The sequence below is a fragment of the Phascolarctos cinereus genome, unplaced genomic scaffold (assembly GCF_003287225.1).
Source record: "Phascolarctos cinereus isolate Bilbo 61053 unplaced genomic scaffold, phaCin_HiC Scaffold_726;HRSCAF=1367, whole genome shotgun sequence".
NCBI lineage: Eukaryota > Metazoa > Chordata > Mammalia > Diprotodontia > Phascolarctidae > Phascolarctos > Phascolarctos cinereus.
This window is the reverse complement of record NW_027556098.1, coordinates 193,497,426-193,513,589: the sequence shown is the minus strand read 5'-3', so window position 1 is coordinate 193,513,589 and position 16,164 is coordinate 193,497,426. Positions and strand designations below refer to the sequence as shown.

Genomic DNA, 16,164 nt, shown 5'->3' with positions numbered 1-16,164 from the left:
TGTCCAGGGTCACATACCTAGTAAGTGTCTGAGGTCAGATTTGAACTCAGCCCAACACTCTATCTATCCACTGCACCACCTAACAGAGAATTACTATCTTCCGACTCAGCCAGGTTTGCAACTTCATGGTTATCCTTATGTCCAGTCAGTTTCCAGTTTGGTTTTTGGTTCCGTTCCAGTTCCATTTTCGGTTCTGTCTCCACAACTTCTTTTCATCCATCTCTTTCTCTCCATTCATACAGCTATTTCCCTAGTTCAGGTTCTCATCACCTCTCACACTATTATAATAGCCAACTAATTGGTCTCTGTATCATGCATATCTGACCCCGTCTACCTCACTCCTCCTCATTGACCTTCAGCGCTTCTCTATTACCTCCAGGATCAAATAGAATGCCTTCTTTTGGGCATTTAAAGTGTTTTAAAACTCGGTCACTCCCCACCTGTACAGCTTTTTTACATCTCACTCCCTTTCACACACTACATAATCCAGCTATCCTGGCCTAATGGCAAATTCTCCAACATGAGTCTTAATCACTCTGGTTAAATCCCATCTTAAAAACTGAAGGAGTAAAGCTATGGTTATCAACTAGGATATAAGCTCCTTGAGACCAGGAACTGTTTCCTCTTTGTTTTTGTATTTCAGTACTCAGCACACAGTAGACACTTAAAAATTCTTATCAAATTAAGGAATGTGAAGTATAGTAGAAAGAGCCTTGGATTGAGTTCAAATTTTGGCTCGACCTTTTACTTCCTGAGTGACTTTGGGCAAGTCACTCAAATTCTTGGGCCTTAGTTTTGTCATCTGTAAAGTAAGGCAGTTGGATAAAAAGATCTTTAGGTTTCTTTTTAGCTCTGAATCTATGATCCTATAAATGAATGAGTCTTATTAACTCTCTCAGAGATTGACATCCAGAGAAGGGGGAGGATAGTCTTAGTTAAGACTTCTGAGAATAGTGGACTTCCCATTTGACTCAGAAAAGATCTTGGAATAAGGTTAGAGTTATTCAGCTACTTGCTTGACCTGTGACCACTGCCATAGAGTCTAGTACTTCTGTGCTTTCATGTTTTGCCATGTGCATGAGGTTGCCCCTCATAGTTACACCTCTCTGAGGTGTTGGTGGATGTTGGCATAGTACTGGGAGATATTAAGGATACTCCTAATTATCCATAGGGGGAGCAGAGTGGTAACACCTGAACATTAATTTGTGATAAAATACATCTGGAAAACTGAGAGGAAATGGTTTAGCAATGGAATTTGATGAGAAACTCAAAATAAAGAGTACTGGGAGTCAGAAAACCAAAATACAAATCCTGGTGCTTCACCAACTAATTTGGCAAACTTGGGCATCTCTGTAGGCCTCACTTCTTCATGTATAAAACAACGTTAGACTAGATGATCTCTAAGCACTTTTCTCATTCTGTCTAGTTTAGCCCCTCTCAAAAGTATGAATTCTCAAGACAAAACTTTTTTTTGAAGTTCTACCATCTGGGAGTTTCTATCAAAAGTGTTTGCTGTTTCTGATGGCTTTTACAATTGGGTTCACAATGGGCCATTCCATAGGACAGACTAGTGCTTATGTAGGGCAAGAGGAAGTAATCATGTCATAAATGATTTTCTATGTTTTTATCTTAGATTGTTATCTCTCCTCCTCCTTTCTTCTGCTCTTAGGAATAGACACAGGAAGGGAAACAACAACCCTACTTTTTCAGGAAATATTTATTACATGGGGAAGTCCCACAATTTCTTTAGACATTATCTTTCTTGATGAATACCCACATATTATAAAAAGGGTAATTTCCATGATCTCAGAAATCTATTATTATTGTCCATTAAGCGCACATAATACTAGGGATAAAATAAAAGATATAACCTCTTCTTACAGACAGTAGGAAATAACAGGAAACACAAAGCAAAATTGAATATGTAAAAATACATCATATCTATGTTTTCTTTTACAACATATGACCAATATAGAAATATGTTTTGCATGATTGCACATTTACTAAGGAAGGGGAAAGAGAAGAAGGCAAGATGATAATTTTGAACTCAAAATGTTAAAAAAAAAGAATGTTAAATATTTTTACATGTAATTGGAAAAATAAATATTATTCAAAAAATGCACTATACTCACATATCCATATACACTGTACTTTCCCATCTCTACCTTTGCTCAAGACAGTCCCTGTGCTCAGAACGTCTTCCTTTTTCCCCTCCTCGTGAAATTCTCACACATGTTTTAAGTTTTTTTTGTTTATTTTGGTTCCTGTAATTTCATCAATGTGGGAAACTTCCAGTGTGGAGATTCTTTCCACCAAAGCAGATCACCACTAGTCTATAACTCAGTCTTACAGCCTAAGTGATTTGTCCATGATCACAGTGCCAGCAGTTGTCAGAGGCAGGAATTAAATCTAGGTATTTATTACATCAAGCCTGGCCTATGATTCTGCCTCTCACCCATTCTCTCTAGCTCCACTCAAAGGCCATCTATCCCATGAACCTTTTCAAATTCTTTTTTTTTAACTTGACCAAAGTTACTTATTTCAATACATTTAGAAATTTTATTTTTGACTGGATTCAGTTTTAGAGATAGAAGCTAGCAGGGAAGACACTCTACAATTTGTTCCTGTCATTTTTCTTTGTCCTCCTTCATTCTCTCAGTCAAAAGTTTAATATATTCCACTCACTGCTCCTTCAAAGTAATGCATCTACACTTGTGCTGCAAAACATGGGGAGTCACTAGTTACTGAATTTTAGGATCCTTGTTCCTGGGTTTCTGACCCTCCTTCTTAATAGGCTTTCTCACAACATACTGCTGGACATCATCTTCTACAGATGAGTTGAAAAGCTTGCAGATTCTACTGGTTCTTTTGAGCTCCAGGAGAGGAGACACAGTGGTAACTATTAGTCCTGAGATATCTTTCTCACTTTTATTTGCAATAACCAAATTAAGGTCATGCAGATTGGCATCTACAATGCAGCCCCCATCAGATTTATGTTTTCTTTCTCCAATTCTCCTAGGACAATAGCAAGAATGATCCTTACAGAGTAGTAGGTAGGCATTTCCATGAGTCAAAACACCCTGCTTCATGGGAAATTTGTTTTTCATTTGCACCACTACTAAGGACTATATAAACATTCCATTTTTTTTTTATTTAGAGCATCAGCAGACATTTTAGTGATCATCAGTTTGTTTTTCCTAAAAGGTCCATCGGTTTCACTCATTGCCTACTTCAATGAGTTCCTGGCAGCTAGTGACTCGGAAAGATTCTTCTCTGAATAGCATTCACCTCAAATCTACCATAAGAAAGAGTCTATGAACCCTTCATTGATATTCCAGTTGGTAACTACCCTCTCTACATGACTCTTTTCCTCCCTCCTCAGATTTAATATGGTACTTTGTTTGAATTTCACTAAGGTAGCGTGGGAGGCAATGTGGAACATTAGAAATAATGCTGGATGGGGAGTCAGAGGACACCTTGCTTTGGAATTGTGGCTCTGCTACTTAATGATAGGCATAATCCCAGGCAATTCATTTAACCTTTCTGGGCCTCAGTTTCCTCATCACCAAAATTAGGGGGTTGGCAAATAAGGAATAGGAATGATCACAAAAAATAAAATGGATAATTTTGATGATAAGAAGTTGAAAATCACTTGACTCACAAAATTGATGCAATTATAAGGAAAGAAGCTATTGATTGGGAAAAATTTCTATGTCAAATCTTTCTGTTAGGGGTCTATTACCCAAGATATGTAGTTTACTAGCACAAATGTAAAATCAAGATAATTTCTTAATGGATATGTGGTCAATGAATATGATAAATAGTTTTCAATAGAATTACAAACTCATGACAATTACTCCAAATCACTAATAGAGGAAATGCAAATAAAAATTCTGATATTTCATCTCACCAGTCAATGGGCAAAGATGGCAATAGCCAATTTTGGAGGAGCTATGGAAAGACAGGCATAATCATATGCTGGTGTGGTTGTGACTCAGTCTTGCCATTCTGAAAAAAATTTGATATGTTAAGAAAATGCCTAAAATAGCCATACCCTTTAACCTAGAGATCTCACTGTAAGACATTTATCTCAAGGAGGTAAAAGACAGAAAGGTTCCATATTCACCAAGATATTCAGAGCACGATTTTTTATGGTACCAAAGAACTAGAAACAAGATATATGTTTACTGATTGGGTAATAGCCACATAAATTTTGGCCTATGAATATAAATGAAATATTAGTATACTGTAAGAACTGATAAATGTAAAGAATGCAGAGAAGCATGAACTGATGCAAAGTAAACAGAACTAAGAAAAACACTATATACAATGACTACAATAATGTAAGTGGAAAGAACAGAAAACTAAACTAAACATTAATTGTGCTGACCAAGCATTCTTAAAAAGACAAGGAAATGAAATTCTCTCTTTTCTTTGCAGAGGAAGGAGACTATAGATGTAGCACATGTTTATAATGCCAGATGTAGTCGATGTGTTGGTTAGTTTTGTCAAACGGCTTTTCTTTCTTTCTCTCAAGGTATGGTTGAGGGGATATATTTGGAAATGAAGATGATATTTTAAAAAGAGATAACAATATTTTAAAAATTAGAATGTGAGTATGAACTCTAGGATCCCATTCAGCTTTAAATCTGATGCATTTATTATGTATTATTTTGCATTTGTTACTGATATTTATGCCATCAATTAGATTGTGAGCTCCATGTAGACAGAGATTATTTCTTATCTAAACTTTGCCTACTATCTACATGGTAGATGCTATTGAAGTGAAATGACTTTTCACGTTCTTTTGCAGATGAAGAGAGACAATATTGCCTAGTGGATAGAGAGCTAGCCCTGGAACCACAAAGACCTGGGTTCAAGTCCTGAGTCTGACACATACTGGCAATGTGACCCTGGACAAATGACTTAAATTTTAGCATTCTAGAGAACTCTTTAACTGTAAGTTGTAGCAAAAGTGTTGACCTGCATTGGTAGAGGGAGTTTGCTGATTTGGGAGTTTGTCATACCAATGAAATCACAGGTGTAGTCCTTCTCCATTTGGGAATTAATGTAAGCCCCTTAGGAAACATGTACCAAAATTTATGCACTTAATTTCTGACAGCTTTGTTTTGGAGGAAGGTTCAGAAACTTACTGATGTATTCATTCCCCCTTAGGACTGGCAAACCACAGATTTGAAACTCAAAGATATGAAGAAACCAGGTTCAGGTGATGCGGTGGAGGTGGGAGTGGGGAAATCATGAAAGGGACAGGAAAGGGTTAGGGTTGTGTCCTTTGACCCCAGAAACAGATGCAATTTCTTATATTTCAGAAAAGAAAATATAGGTGGCTATTTATTAGGGAATGGTTAAACAAATTATGATAGAAGAATTAATGGAATGTTATTGTGCTGTAAGAAATGATGAAATGGACAGTTTCAGAGGAAATTGTGACAGTCTCTATGAACTGATGCAGAGTCAAGTGATCAGAACTAGAGCTACTTATATAATGACATTATGAAGAAAACAACTTTGAAAGACTTTAGAACCCTGATCAATGAACGATAACCCACCAGTCTGGAAGATTGAAGATGAAACATGCTACTGACCTCTGCTAGAGGGAATCGATTTAAAATGCATGAGACATATATTTTTGAACATGGCCAATGTGGGAATTTGTTTTGCTGGAGGATGCATAGCTGTTACAGTGGTTTTATTTTTAGTTTTCTTTTTAATTTTTCAATTGGAAGGGGAAGCAGAAGGGAGATATAATAAATGTTTGTAAAAAATTAAGAAAAAGAAAACATGTTGATCAGCAATGTGAGGAGGCTAGTTGGGTGGAGGAGAGAAAACAAGCAAAGAAAACTGCGAGAAAAAGTCACATTAAAATTCTGTGGTTGGCTGCAATATAGGTTAGTATCAACGAAAAGGTCACAATCAAAGCAATAGCTATTCACTAATGGAAACCCCCCCCAATTTTTAATACTTTGAGGACATTTCCTTAAAATTTTAATAAAGGTTCCTTGGCAGCACAATTTATTTTCATTTAATTTTCCACTTCTGAAAAATAAAACTTTTTTTCTCCGTACCACAAATAACTTTCTTCCACTTGGTAACCAGAGAAACTTCTTGGTTTCCAATGGAAAATCACCAAAGAATAGCTGTGTTTCATTTTGTTCTTATCAAAGATAAAACCTGCTATCTAGAGGAGTGCTCACACAGCAAAAAATATTAATGTCAACTTACTAAGACTGGAAGTGCTCCCAAAAGAAAATACAAAGTAGTTTTCATTCATTTCATGAAAATATATTCAATTTTTCCTCACAGAAAGTCACAAAAGATATAGATATATAAATAATGCTTACTGGAACAAGTAGAGAAGGGAAGGAAGAACACTAAGAGCTCTAATCATGTTGTCCTTCCTTCTTCCAGTAATTCCTCCTCCTCCTCCTGGGTTTCTCAAACTTTTTTTCTCCAACCTCCCCCACAACCATCACATCTCAAAAAAGAGGGGAGGGGCAAGTATAGCTGAGTTTTGGGGGGGGGTTTAGACACTGCCATCATTAGTTCAGAGTTCTTTCTTTATCTTCGCTTTCTTCTTAACATCATCTTTCAGGCTGAAAGGACAAAAGGAAGAGTATCCAGGAGAAAGAAAGACCACAACACTGATACAGATGTTGCATTTTAAAAAGTAGGTAGAAGGTAAACTTCTTGAGGGCAGCAGCCATTTAATTCTTTCCATTTGTATCCCCAGTGCCTTGTACATAACAGATGCTTAGTAAATGTTTGCAGAATCTCTCAGCTATTTTAGAGTCCATATACAGAAACTGGGCCAATGATGGCTAAACATAATCTGTGAGGATTGTTAGTTCTGATTTTTCGAAAACACGATAAATAATAATTTTAAAAAATAGTTATCATCTAAAGGGGGAATATTTCTGCTGTTTTGCTTTGTTTTAAAACTTTCTAAGTCATTAAAGCCAAGTTCTCAAAGCCTGACTGTGAGTATGATGAGCTCACCATGAATGAGGATACACTTGTATCCTTCATAGCTCACTATTACAGTGTTCTGATGTTTTATTTGTCCTGAATGGCACATCACATTTTTCCACAGTTGGAATGATTGACCCCATGACCCTTTCACAAATGGGTATAAACAAACTAGTGTCCCAAGTGAGTAGATAGATATAGGTATAAATATGCCATATAAATGACTGCATTTATATTGATGACATCACGAAAATATTTTCTGTAGTTATCTAGTGCTCGATGACATGTTTATTCAGAATCTGTTAGTCTTTAAAAAGATTTGTTGCTTTTCTCCTTATTTATTGGTGCATCATTTGAGAGTGTGCTGCTGGTTTAGCAGAATTAATTGAGAATTTACAAAGTTATGTTAATAATAAAGACTTCTAAAATGGTGAAGGGCTTCAGGGAGACAGGTTTATATATGGACTTGATCTTATAAGAAGAAGAGAGCTTTGAGCACTAAAATAATTCTCAAAATCATTTCACCATTGGTCAAGCTTCTAAAGGAGAACCTTCAGGACACACTCAATCCTGAGCTAATTCTGTTTTAAATATCTGATATGCATGAGCAAAGGCTAGATAACAGAATTAATTCATGGAATTTACAGCTAGCAAAATCCAACTTTTGTGGAAAAATAGATGCCTGATCTTCCTCTCTTTGGGTTTACCTTTTACTAACTTACTTTCCCATTCAGGCTTTTATTGAATTTCTCAGGGTGTTGTGCTTGATAATGAGTCTGTGGATAATTTCAAAACAAAGTAATTGATAGCCACCAACCATGAAAATCTCTTGTTGATTTTTAATTTTTTACATATGTTTGAATAATAGAAAGTTTCAGCAAAAAATCATAAAAACCATGACTTGAAACTATGCTTATAAAAACTAAGGACATGAAAAAATCAATAGTATGGCTGAGAGAATTAAAGTCATTTATCAGAAATTAGCAGTTATCTAAGGAATAACTGGCCAGCAAATCTTATTGAAAACAATTGTTAAAGTGATGGAACAAATATTAAGAGATTATTTTCAAAAATAAGGAAAGATGCATTCAAGTAAATTGAATGTAATGAAATCTATTAAAAGCAATTATTAGCATATAAATTTCAGCGCTTTAAAAAAACACAACCAGAAAAAAAAACAGAGAGAAAAGAATGCATTTGGGCCAATATATTCAAGACTGATGGAATGCTTAAAATGTTTATTTTTAGAACTACAGTCATGTAGATTGAAAACTAGCTTAAAAAAAAAAAGACACGAGCCTGATAACAACATAGCCAGATGTGGAGAAGTAATTAGGTGCCATCAGTTCCACTTTTAGATTTGAGTTTTCCACCTCACATCTTGAAAAGGAATTATACAAGTACATAATGTAGACCTAATGCTATTCATCTGATTTGCAGTTTTCTTTCTTCTTAAAAAAAGCAAATTCCCCACATTCTTCCCTTCCAATCAGTGATTGGCCATTGGCCTGAACTGGAAAAGGCCAAATTGGTTTTAAGAGTATTAGCCACATAACAAGCTTTTAAAATAGAGAAAACAGGTGCCTATCTAGACAATATTTTTAGCCATCCTAATGTTGATAATGCTTCTCCTTTCCTTTTTATCTGTTTAGATAGGAAGGACTCCCAAAGATGACAGCAGATCGATCACCTTTGTGACTTAAAATACATTGCTTCTAAAGAAAGCTGTGATCTGAAACAAGATACAGTCCTTGGAAAGCTATTGTTCTAAATCAGTCTGAGCCAGGATCTTTTCATAACCAAGGTGGCTTTTCTGACTCAGTTTCTCCAACTATGTCATAGTAACTATAAAGAAAACCCTTAACTTTCAAGGGTCAATACACTACCTCTCTAAATTACTTACATGGTTTTTAACAACTGAACATACCATTTAAAACACTTATACCCAAATGCCTTGGGAAAAGAAATAATATCCACATGGCAAGGATGTCCTTATGTCATTTTATCTGAATAATAAATGGAGGATTTGTTGGTGCTTGCCATATAAAAGTTGATAAATGCAAACACACACGTGTAATTCATTGTTCAACAGTTGCTTAGATACCATATCATTTATATGCACACCCACATCTATATATATATATATGTTCATGCAGTAGTGTCTCTTTGTATTAATAAGTAGTTTCAAGTTAGAAAATACTTTTACTTATGTGTCATATTACATATCCACACATGTACTGCATCTAGGATACATGTATATGTACAGTGTGTTCATAGACGCATACAGCACAATATTTGTAAAACTGAAAGGTAATCTATCAGTAAATCAAAAAAGGAAGCATTTTATTGTTTCAGAACAGTTTCTCTTTTACTGTTCTAGTCTCACCTCCTCCATAAAGTTTAACAGGAAGTAACGACTTACTCTCGGTTGAATGACTTGTTTCCATAACCCACATATTTTTCATCAGAGCATTTATTAGAAATCCAAAGTAAATCCTACTGGGAACCAGCACCATAACCTCCAACATGCCACATGATGCTACTTTTTGCGTAACTGTTGTCCCCCAAGCACAGTGTAATTCAACAAACGCTTATTACACATCTGCTTTATGCCAGGCACTATGCTAGGCCCTGGGGAATACAAAAAAAAAAAAGCCAACAAACAAAACTAATCCTTGCCTTCAAGGAACATGGTAGAATGTATATAGGAAACAACCTGTACATAATAAGCTAATATAAACTATGATATATAATAAATAATACACTATGACAGGGGAGACACAGCAGATCGATCACCTTTGTGAGGAGGCGAGAGAAAAGGTCTGTATATGAAGTAGCACTTGTGTGTGTATGTGTGTGTGTGAGATGAGTCCAGAGATTTTAAGTTTTCTTTGGTCAGGGTATCGTAGAGTTGAAAACAGAAATGTGCTGAAACCAGTTCTTACCAGCAAGCTGATGATTAAATTTTCATTGTGAGCATTTACTCCTCAGAAATCAGCAAATGCCACAAATCAGAGCTTCATGTATTGTTTTGTTGACTGTCTAAACTTAAGAAAGTAATGGGAAAATGCTAATAATGCAGATTACTTAAAAGTTATGTCATGACTTTTTGGAGAGCTGGTTATTAAACCTTAACCATCACACCTCTGGTTGAAAGTGACCCGGGGGCGGGATGGGGTGCAGCTAGGTGGTACAGTGGATAGAGCACCAGCCCTGGAGTCAGGAGGACCTGAGTTCAAATCCGGCCTCAGACACATGATATTTACTAGCTGTGTGACCCTGGGCAAGTCACTTAACCCCAATTGCCGAAAGAAAGAAAGAAAGAAAGAAAGAAAGAAAGAAAGAAAGAAAGAAAGAAAGAAAGAAAGAAAGAAAGAAAGAAAGAAAGAAAGAAAGAAAGAAAGAAAGAAAGAAAGAAAGAAAGAAAGAAAGAGACCCTGGGCAGTTATCTGGTGCAACTATTACTTGAAGTATGAATCCTCATCACAATATTCCTTTTGATGGTGAATCTGCAAAGGCCAATTTGAAACCTAAAGTCCTTTCCATCCTGAACACTCAGGAAATCTGTTGCCCTTTGATTAGTGACTCAAACCATCACCAAAAGTGCTGGTCGTCGTTGGCAACCATACATCCCAGACCTAATAACCTGAAACTTCTTTTCCTAAAGGGCAAATCAATTTCTTAGACCTGCAGGATTATTTGGGACAGGAATTTCCTCCCCATCCTCATTGCATGCTAAGCTGAGGCTGGATTTAGCATTCATCATTCTTCCTCAGCTCACTAAATAGTTGTTTGCAGGCCTTGCTGTTGTGCTTTCTTTTTATAAGTTCACTATGATTCTGTTGTGATAAGCATGATTGCAGTGGTTTAAGCCTTTTTAAGTTTAAGTGGTTTGCACATAATATATAGTCAAAAATATTTGTTGTTTGATTGCTTAAGCGGTTGATTCCTCAGAAGGAAAAAACCCTGTCATACCTGGTTCTTAACCTTAGGTGCATGAACTGTTCTTATAATGTTTTGATAACTTTTTCATAAACATATACATGAACATACATAAACTATGGTTTATTTTTAATCCTATGCATTTTGTGCATTTAAAAACATTTCTAAGAAGGGGTGCATAGGCTTCACCAAAGTGCCAGAGGAGTCCAGGACACGAAAAAGATGAAGAAATCCTGTTCTAATGACTTCTGGATGTACTTCAACAGGTCATAGCATCATAGATTTAGAACTGGAAACGACATACGTAGTCATCTTGTTAAACCACCCCATTTTAGAGATGAAGAGACTGAGTTCCAGAGAAATTAAATTACTTGCACAAGGTCACAGAGCTAGTAAATGGCAAAACCTGAATTCAAACTCAGGTTTCATGATTCCAAATCCAGCATTCTTTCCATTGTACCCTGAAGCATCTAATGGCTTGCCTATAGAGTACATGTAACAGCCCAAACTCCTATGAGTAAGGGCTAAAAAAACCTCATCATTTAATCAGTATTCCATTACATGGAGAGGCATTTTACAGGGACTGGAGATTGACTATTCTTTAATTCCATTGAAGACTAACCAGTAGAAAGAAAGGCTTAAACTACAACAGGAGAATTGTGGCAGAGTGGATACACAGCAAAACAGTTCTGAGACAGAAAAGTTGGGATTTGTATTCTAGTAAGATTTTCTGCAATCAGCAAAGTGTATTCAGTGATTGCATTGCTGAGAAATTAGCATTCTCAGGCTAATTGCTAATCACTTGTGCCTGAGTAAATCAGAAGAAAAATAGGAATCATAATAAAGATCAAAGGAGTTAACAGGTAGAAAAATATGACACAGGAGGAAAGTGAGGAGAATGAATTGTGACATCTCAATAGATCTGAGTGTCAAACTAGATAGGACTCTTCTTATAGAAAAGGGCATAGACCTTCTAAGAAAGAAGTAGCATGCCATAATCAATCCTTGGACAATAAGGACACATTAAGATAACTGAGATCAATGATAAAAAGGCCAGCTCAAAAGTGACGTATTGTTGTAATAATAATCAACTGTGAAAAATTAGCTACTCTGATCAAGATGATCTAAGACCAAAGGATCCATGGTTGGAAAAAAAATGGCATCCATGTCCAGAGAGAGAACTGATGGACTCTGAGTGCAGATTGAAGCAAACTTTTTTCATTTTCTTTTTTTTCTTTGTGTATATGTGTGTTTTCTCTTACAACAATATTAATGTGGAAATATGTTATGCATGACTTCACATGTATAATCAATATCTTGTTCCTTGCCTTCTCAATGGGTAAAGAAGGGATAGGAGGGACAAAGAATTTAGAACTCAAAAATTTTTAAAATGCATGTTAAAAATTTTTGAAAATATAATTGGAAAATTTTTAACAAAATAAAAATATATTAAAATTTAAAAACAACATATAGAAACCCATGAAAATATATAAACAAGTTGCTAATGATATAAATTTGTGATAAAAATGTGGTAGTTAATAATATAAATTTCCAAGGGGAATCACAAAAGATTGCCATTCCATTTGAGTATTTTAACATAGTGCATCCCAAGAATCAATCAACAAACATGTATTAAGTGCACCTACTGTGTGCCAGGAACTGTGCTAAGTACTGGGGATACAAAAAGAGGCAAAAGAGAGTCCAAGCTCTCAGGGAACTTGCAGTCTAATGGGGGAGACAATATGCAAACAAACATCTAAAAAGCAAGCTATATTTAAGATAAATAGGTAGTAATTAACGGAGGGAAGGCACAAGAATTAAGAGGGGTTGGGGAAGGCTTCCTGTGGAAGATGGAATTTTAGTTTGAACTTCAAGGAAGCTATAGAGATCAGTAGTCAGAATAGAGTTGGAAGAGAATTCTAGACATGAGGGACAGCCAGAGAAAAAGCCCAGAGCTGAGACGTGGAGTATCTTGTTTGTGGAGCAGCCAGGAGACCAATGTCACTGGACTGGAGTAAATGTTGGGGAGTAAGGTGGAAGAAGATTGGAAAGGTAAGAGTGAGCTAGGTTATAAAGGGCTTTGAATAGCACTTCATATAACAAGAAGAGCATTTGTATTTGATTCCAGAAACAATAGGAAGCAGCTGTAGTTTATTGAGTAGGTTGGGGGTGGATGGGAACATGTGGTGACCTACAGTTTAGGAAAATCAGTTTGGTTGTTGAATGGAGAATGGAATAGGGAGAAAGGCAGGCAGATCCACCAGCAGGCTATTATTACAAGAGTCCAGGTGTGAGATGATGAGGGTCTTGCCCAGAGTGGTGGCAGTATTAGATGAGAGAAGGGGGTGTATTCCAGAGATGTTGCAAAGGTGAAATCAATAGGCCTTGGCAACAGTTTGGATACGGAGGCAAGAGACAGTCAAAAGTCACAACTGTTTCAGTAACTTTCCTATACTTGTATTCCTTCAAGAAGAACATGTTAAGTATGGAACACCATCTTTTCAAGCTTGAAAAAATTGGAGAAATAACTCTTTTAACTCAGAGTTCTTAACCTTTTTTGTATCATGCATCAGTCTGGTGAATCCTACAGACCCTTCTTCAGAATAATGCTTTTAAATGCAAAAATAAAACATGTACAATTATAAAAGAAACCAATTATTTTCAAATGTAATCATCAAAATATTAAAAGAACAAGTTCACAGACCCCAGGTTAAGAAGCCTTATTCTAGAGACTATGCCTTAATAGACAGGATACAAAAAAATCCTAGACCAAACAGAAGAAATAAGTAAAGATGTCATCATCATCATTATCATCAACAACAACAACAAAACTTTCTTATTTAATTAATTTATTTTTAGTTTTCAACATTAACTTCCATAAGATTTTGAGTTCTAAATTTTCTCCCCCTCTCCCTTCACTCCTTCCTCTCCAAGACAGCATGTAATCTGATTCAGGCTCCACATACACATTCACATTAAACATAATTTCACATTAGTCATGAACGACAAAACTTTTGAAGAAAGAAAAAGGAATTAAAAAAAAACATCATCAAGGAAGTTGGAAGATGGCAAAACGTGACACAGGAAAAAAGGAAGGAGAACAAATTGTGAATTACTGGAGCTTCAAAATAGGTATGACATGCTTCCCATATAAAGATGATCTAGCCCTTCTTAAGGAAGAAGCAGTATGACATGATCAATCCTTTGATAACAGGAGGCTTCAAAAAATGTAAATAAATTTGCTGCTGTCTCTAAGAAGTGTGTGATTTTTCTGAAATGTGTATCTTTATTGTTGTTTGGTTGTTTCAGTCATGTCTGACTCTTTGAGACCCCATTTAGGGTTTTCTTGGCACAGATACTGGAGTGGTTTTCCATTTCCTTCTCTAGCTCATTTTACAGCTGAGGAAACTGAGGGAAATGGGTATTTGCCCAGGCTCACACAGCTAATTAAGTGTCTGAGGCTGGATCTGAACTCAGGAAGATGAGTCTTTCCGACTCTAGGCCTGGCATTCTATCTATTGTGCCATCTAGCTGTCCATGAAATGTGCAGTTTTCAAAGAGTTCAAAGAAATGATAGCATGTCCTGAGATGACAGGATCATTAGATAATAGATTTAGAGCTGAAAGCTACTTTAGAGGTCATTTAGTCCAATCCCCACCCCCCAGATGTTAAAAGATGACTTAAGAGGGAATGGGAGATTCTCAGAAGTGAAATTCTAATCATATGATTGGATATGATCCCTGCAAGGCATAGAAGTGAGAGACATATAAGGAGACTGACATAACTGCACAAGTAGCTCCTGGATAAGCTCAGAGCTGAAAAGACACATCCAAAAGATGAAAACAAGGGATTCGAGCACAAAGAAGAATACAGAGGGAAAAGGTGGTACAAACATATGAGTGATTAAATCCTGAAGTCAGCAAAATATTTCCAAAAATTGCCAAAGATAATAAAGATGGGTTTCATTAGGTAGGGTCACAACAAGGTCAGGATAGGTCTACTACTTAAGGCAAATGTGGCAGTCTTTTGGGGGGTGAGGCAATTGGGGTAAGTGACTTGCCTAGGGTCATACAGCTAGTGTCAAGTGTCTAAGGCCAGAGTTGAACTCAGGTCCTCCTGATTTCAGGGCTGGTGTTGTCCTCAAATAGGGCAATATTAAAAGATACAATTTCTATGTTACTTCCCTTAAGGAGGATTTAAAGCTACAAATAAGATGATAGCAAAAGTGCCTGATAAGGGAATCCTAAAATAAATTCTAGATCTGGGTGAATCAAAAATTGGGATACTGAATCTTCAGATTGCTTGTTCAATTGCCGTCAGATTCGTGGAGGATAGGAGAGATTTGTGGAGAATAAGAGAGGTGCTAGAAGACTAGAGATGAGCAAACGGTTTTTCAATTTTCAAAAAAAGAAAAAGTGATTTTTGGCAAAGTTTTTAAATGTATTATCAAGTGAATAGCTGGTGAGCATTTAGGGATCAGAAGAAGGAATTCCTGGGATCCACTTGGAATTACTACCAATCAATCAGCAAACATTTATTAAGTATATACTACATGCCAGGCCCTGGGAATATAAAGACATAGATGAAATAGTCCCAGCCCTCAAGAAGCTTATATTCCATAGGGAAAGACAACATGTAGATAGATAATCATAGACAAAACATAAACAAAATGAAAACACAATTTTAATTTGTAGTGGGGATATCACTAGCTATTGGGAGAGGGGAAACAGGAAAGTCTTGATGGGGAAGTTGAGGTAGCATTTATTAAGTGCTTACTATGTGCCAGAAAGGCAAAAACCAGTTCAAGGATGGCAGAGTATGATGGCAATGTAAAATAATTCTGGAAACATAGGTTGGAACCAGGATGGGAAAAAAAGAAAAGCTTTTAAAGTCAAATGGAGGAATTTGCATTGGATCCTAGAAGTAAGGGGATCTGGTAGAGTTTCCTGAGCAGCAGAATGATGTGGTCAGATCTATGCCTCAGGAATAACAATTTGGCAGCTGTGTGGAGGATGGGTTAGAAAAACTTGAGGCAGGGCTCCCAAAGAGGAGGCTCTTGAAACAGTTCCTAGAACAAATCACAACTGACTAATTTCCTCTCTGGTCTTGGCCCTTCTTTTCCCTACATATACTCTTTCCTACTTGATTGCATTTATTTCTTTGAATTCAGTTATTACTCCCATGCTAACGTCTATCAAACCTATAAATTCAGCCTTAATTTCTCCCCTGTGATCC

At 36.4% G+C, this 16,164-nt stretch overlaps 1 protein-coding gene and 1 pseudogene across 2 annotated transcripts in view; both read right to left on the bottom strand.

Moving 5' to 3' along the window:
• Window positions 1-16,164, bottom strand: part of STAT4 (signal transducer and activator of transcription 4) — a 144,769-nt gene that overhangs the window by 103,690 nt on the left and 24,915 nt on the right. The gene's annotated exons all lie outside the window — the stretch shown is intronic.
• Window positions 2,215-3,284, bottom strand: LOC144454237 (small ribosomal subunit protein eS6 pseudogene; annotated as a pseudogene).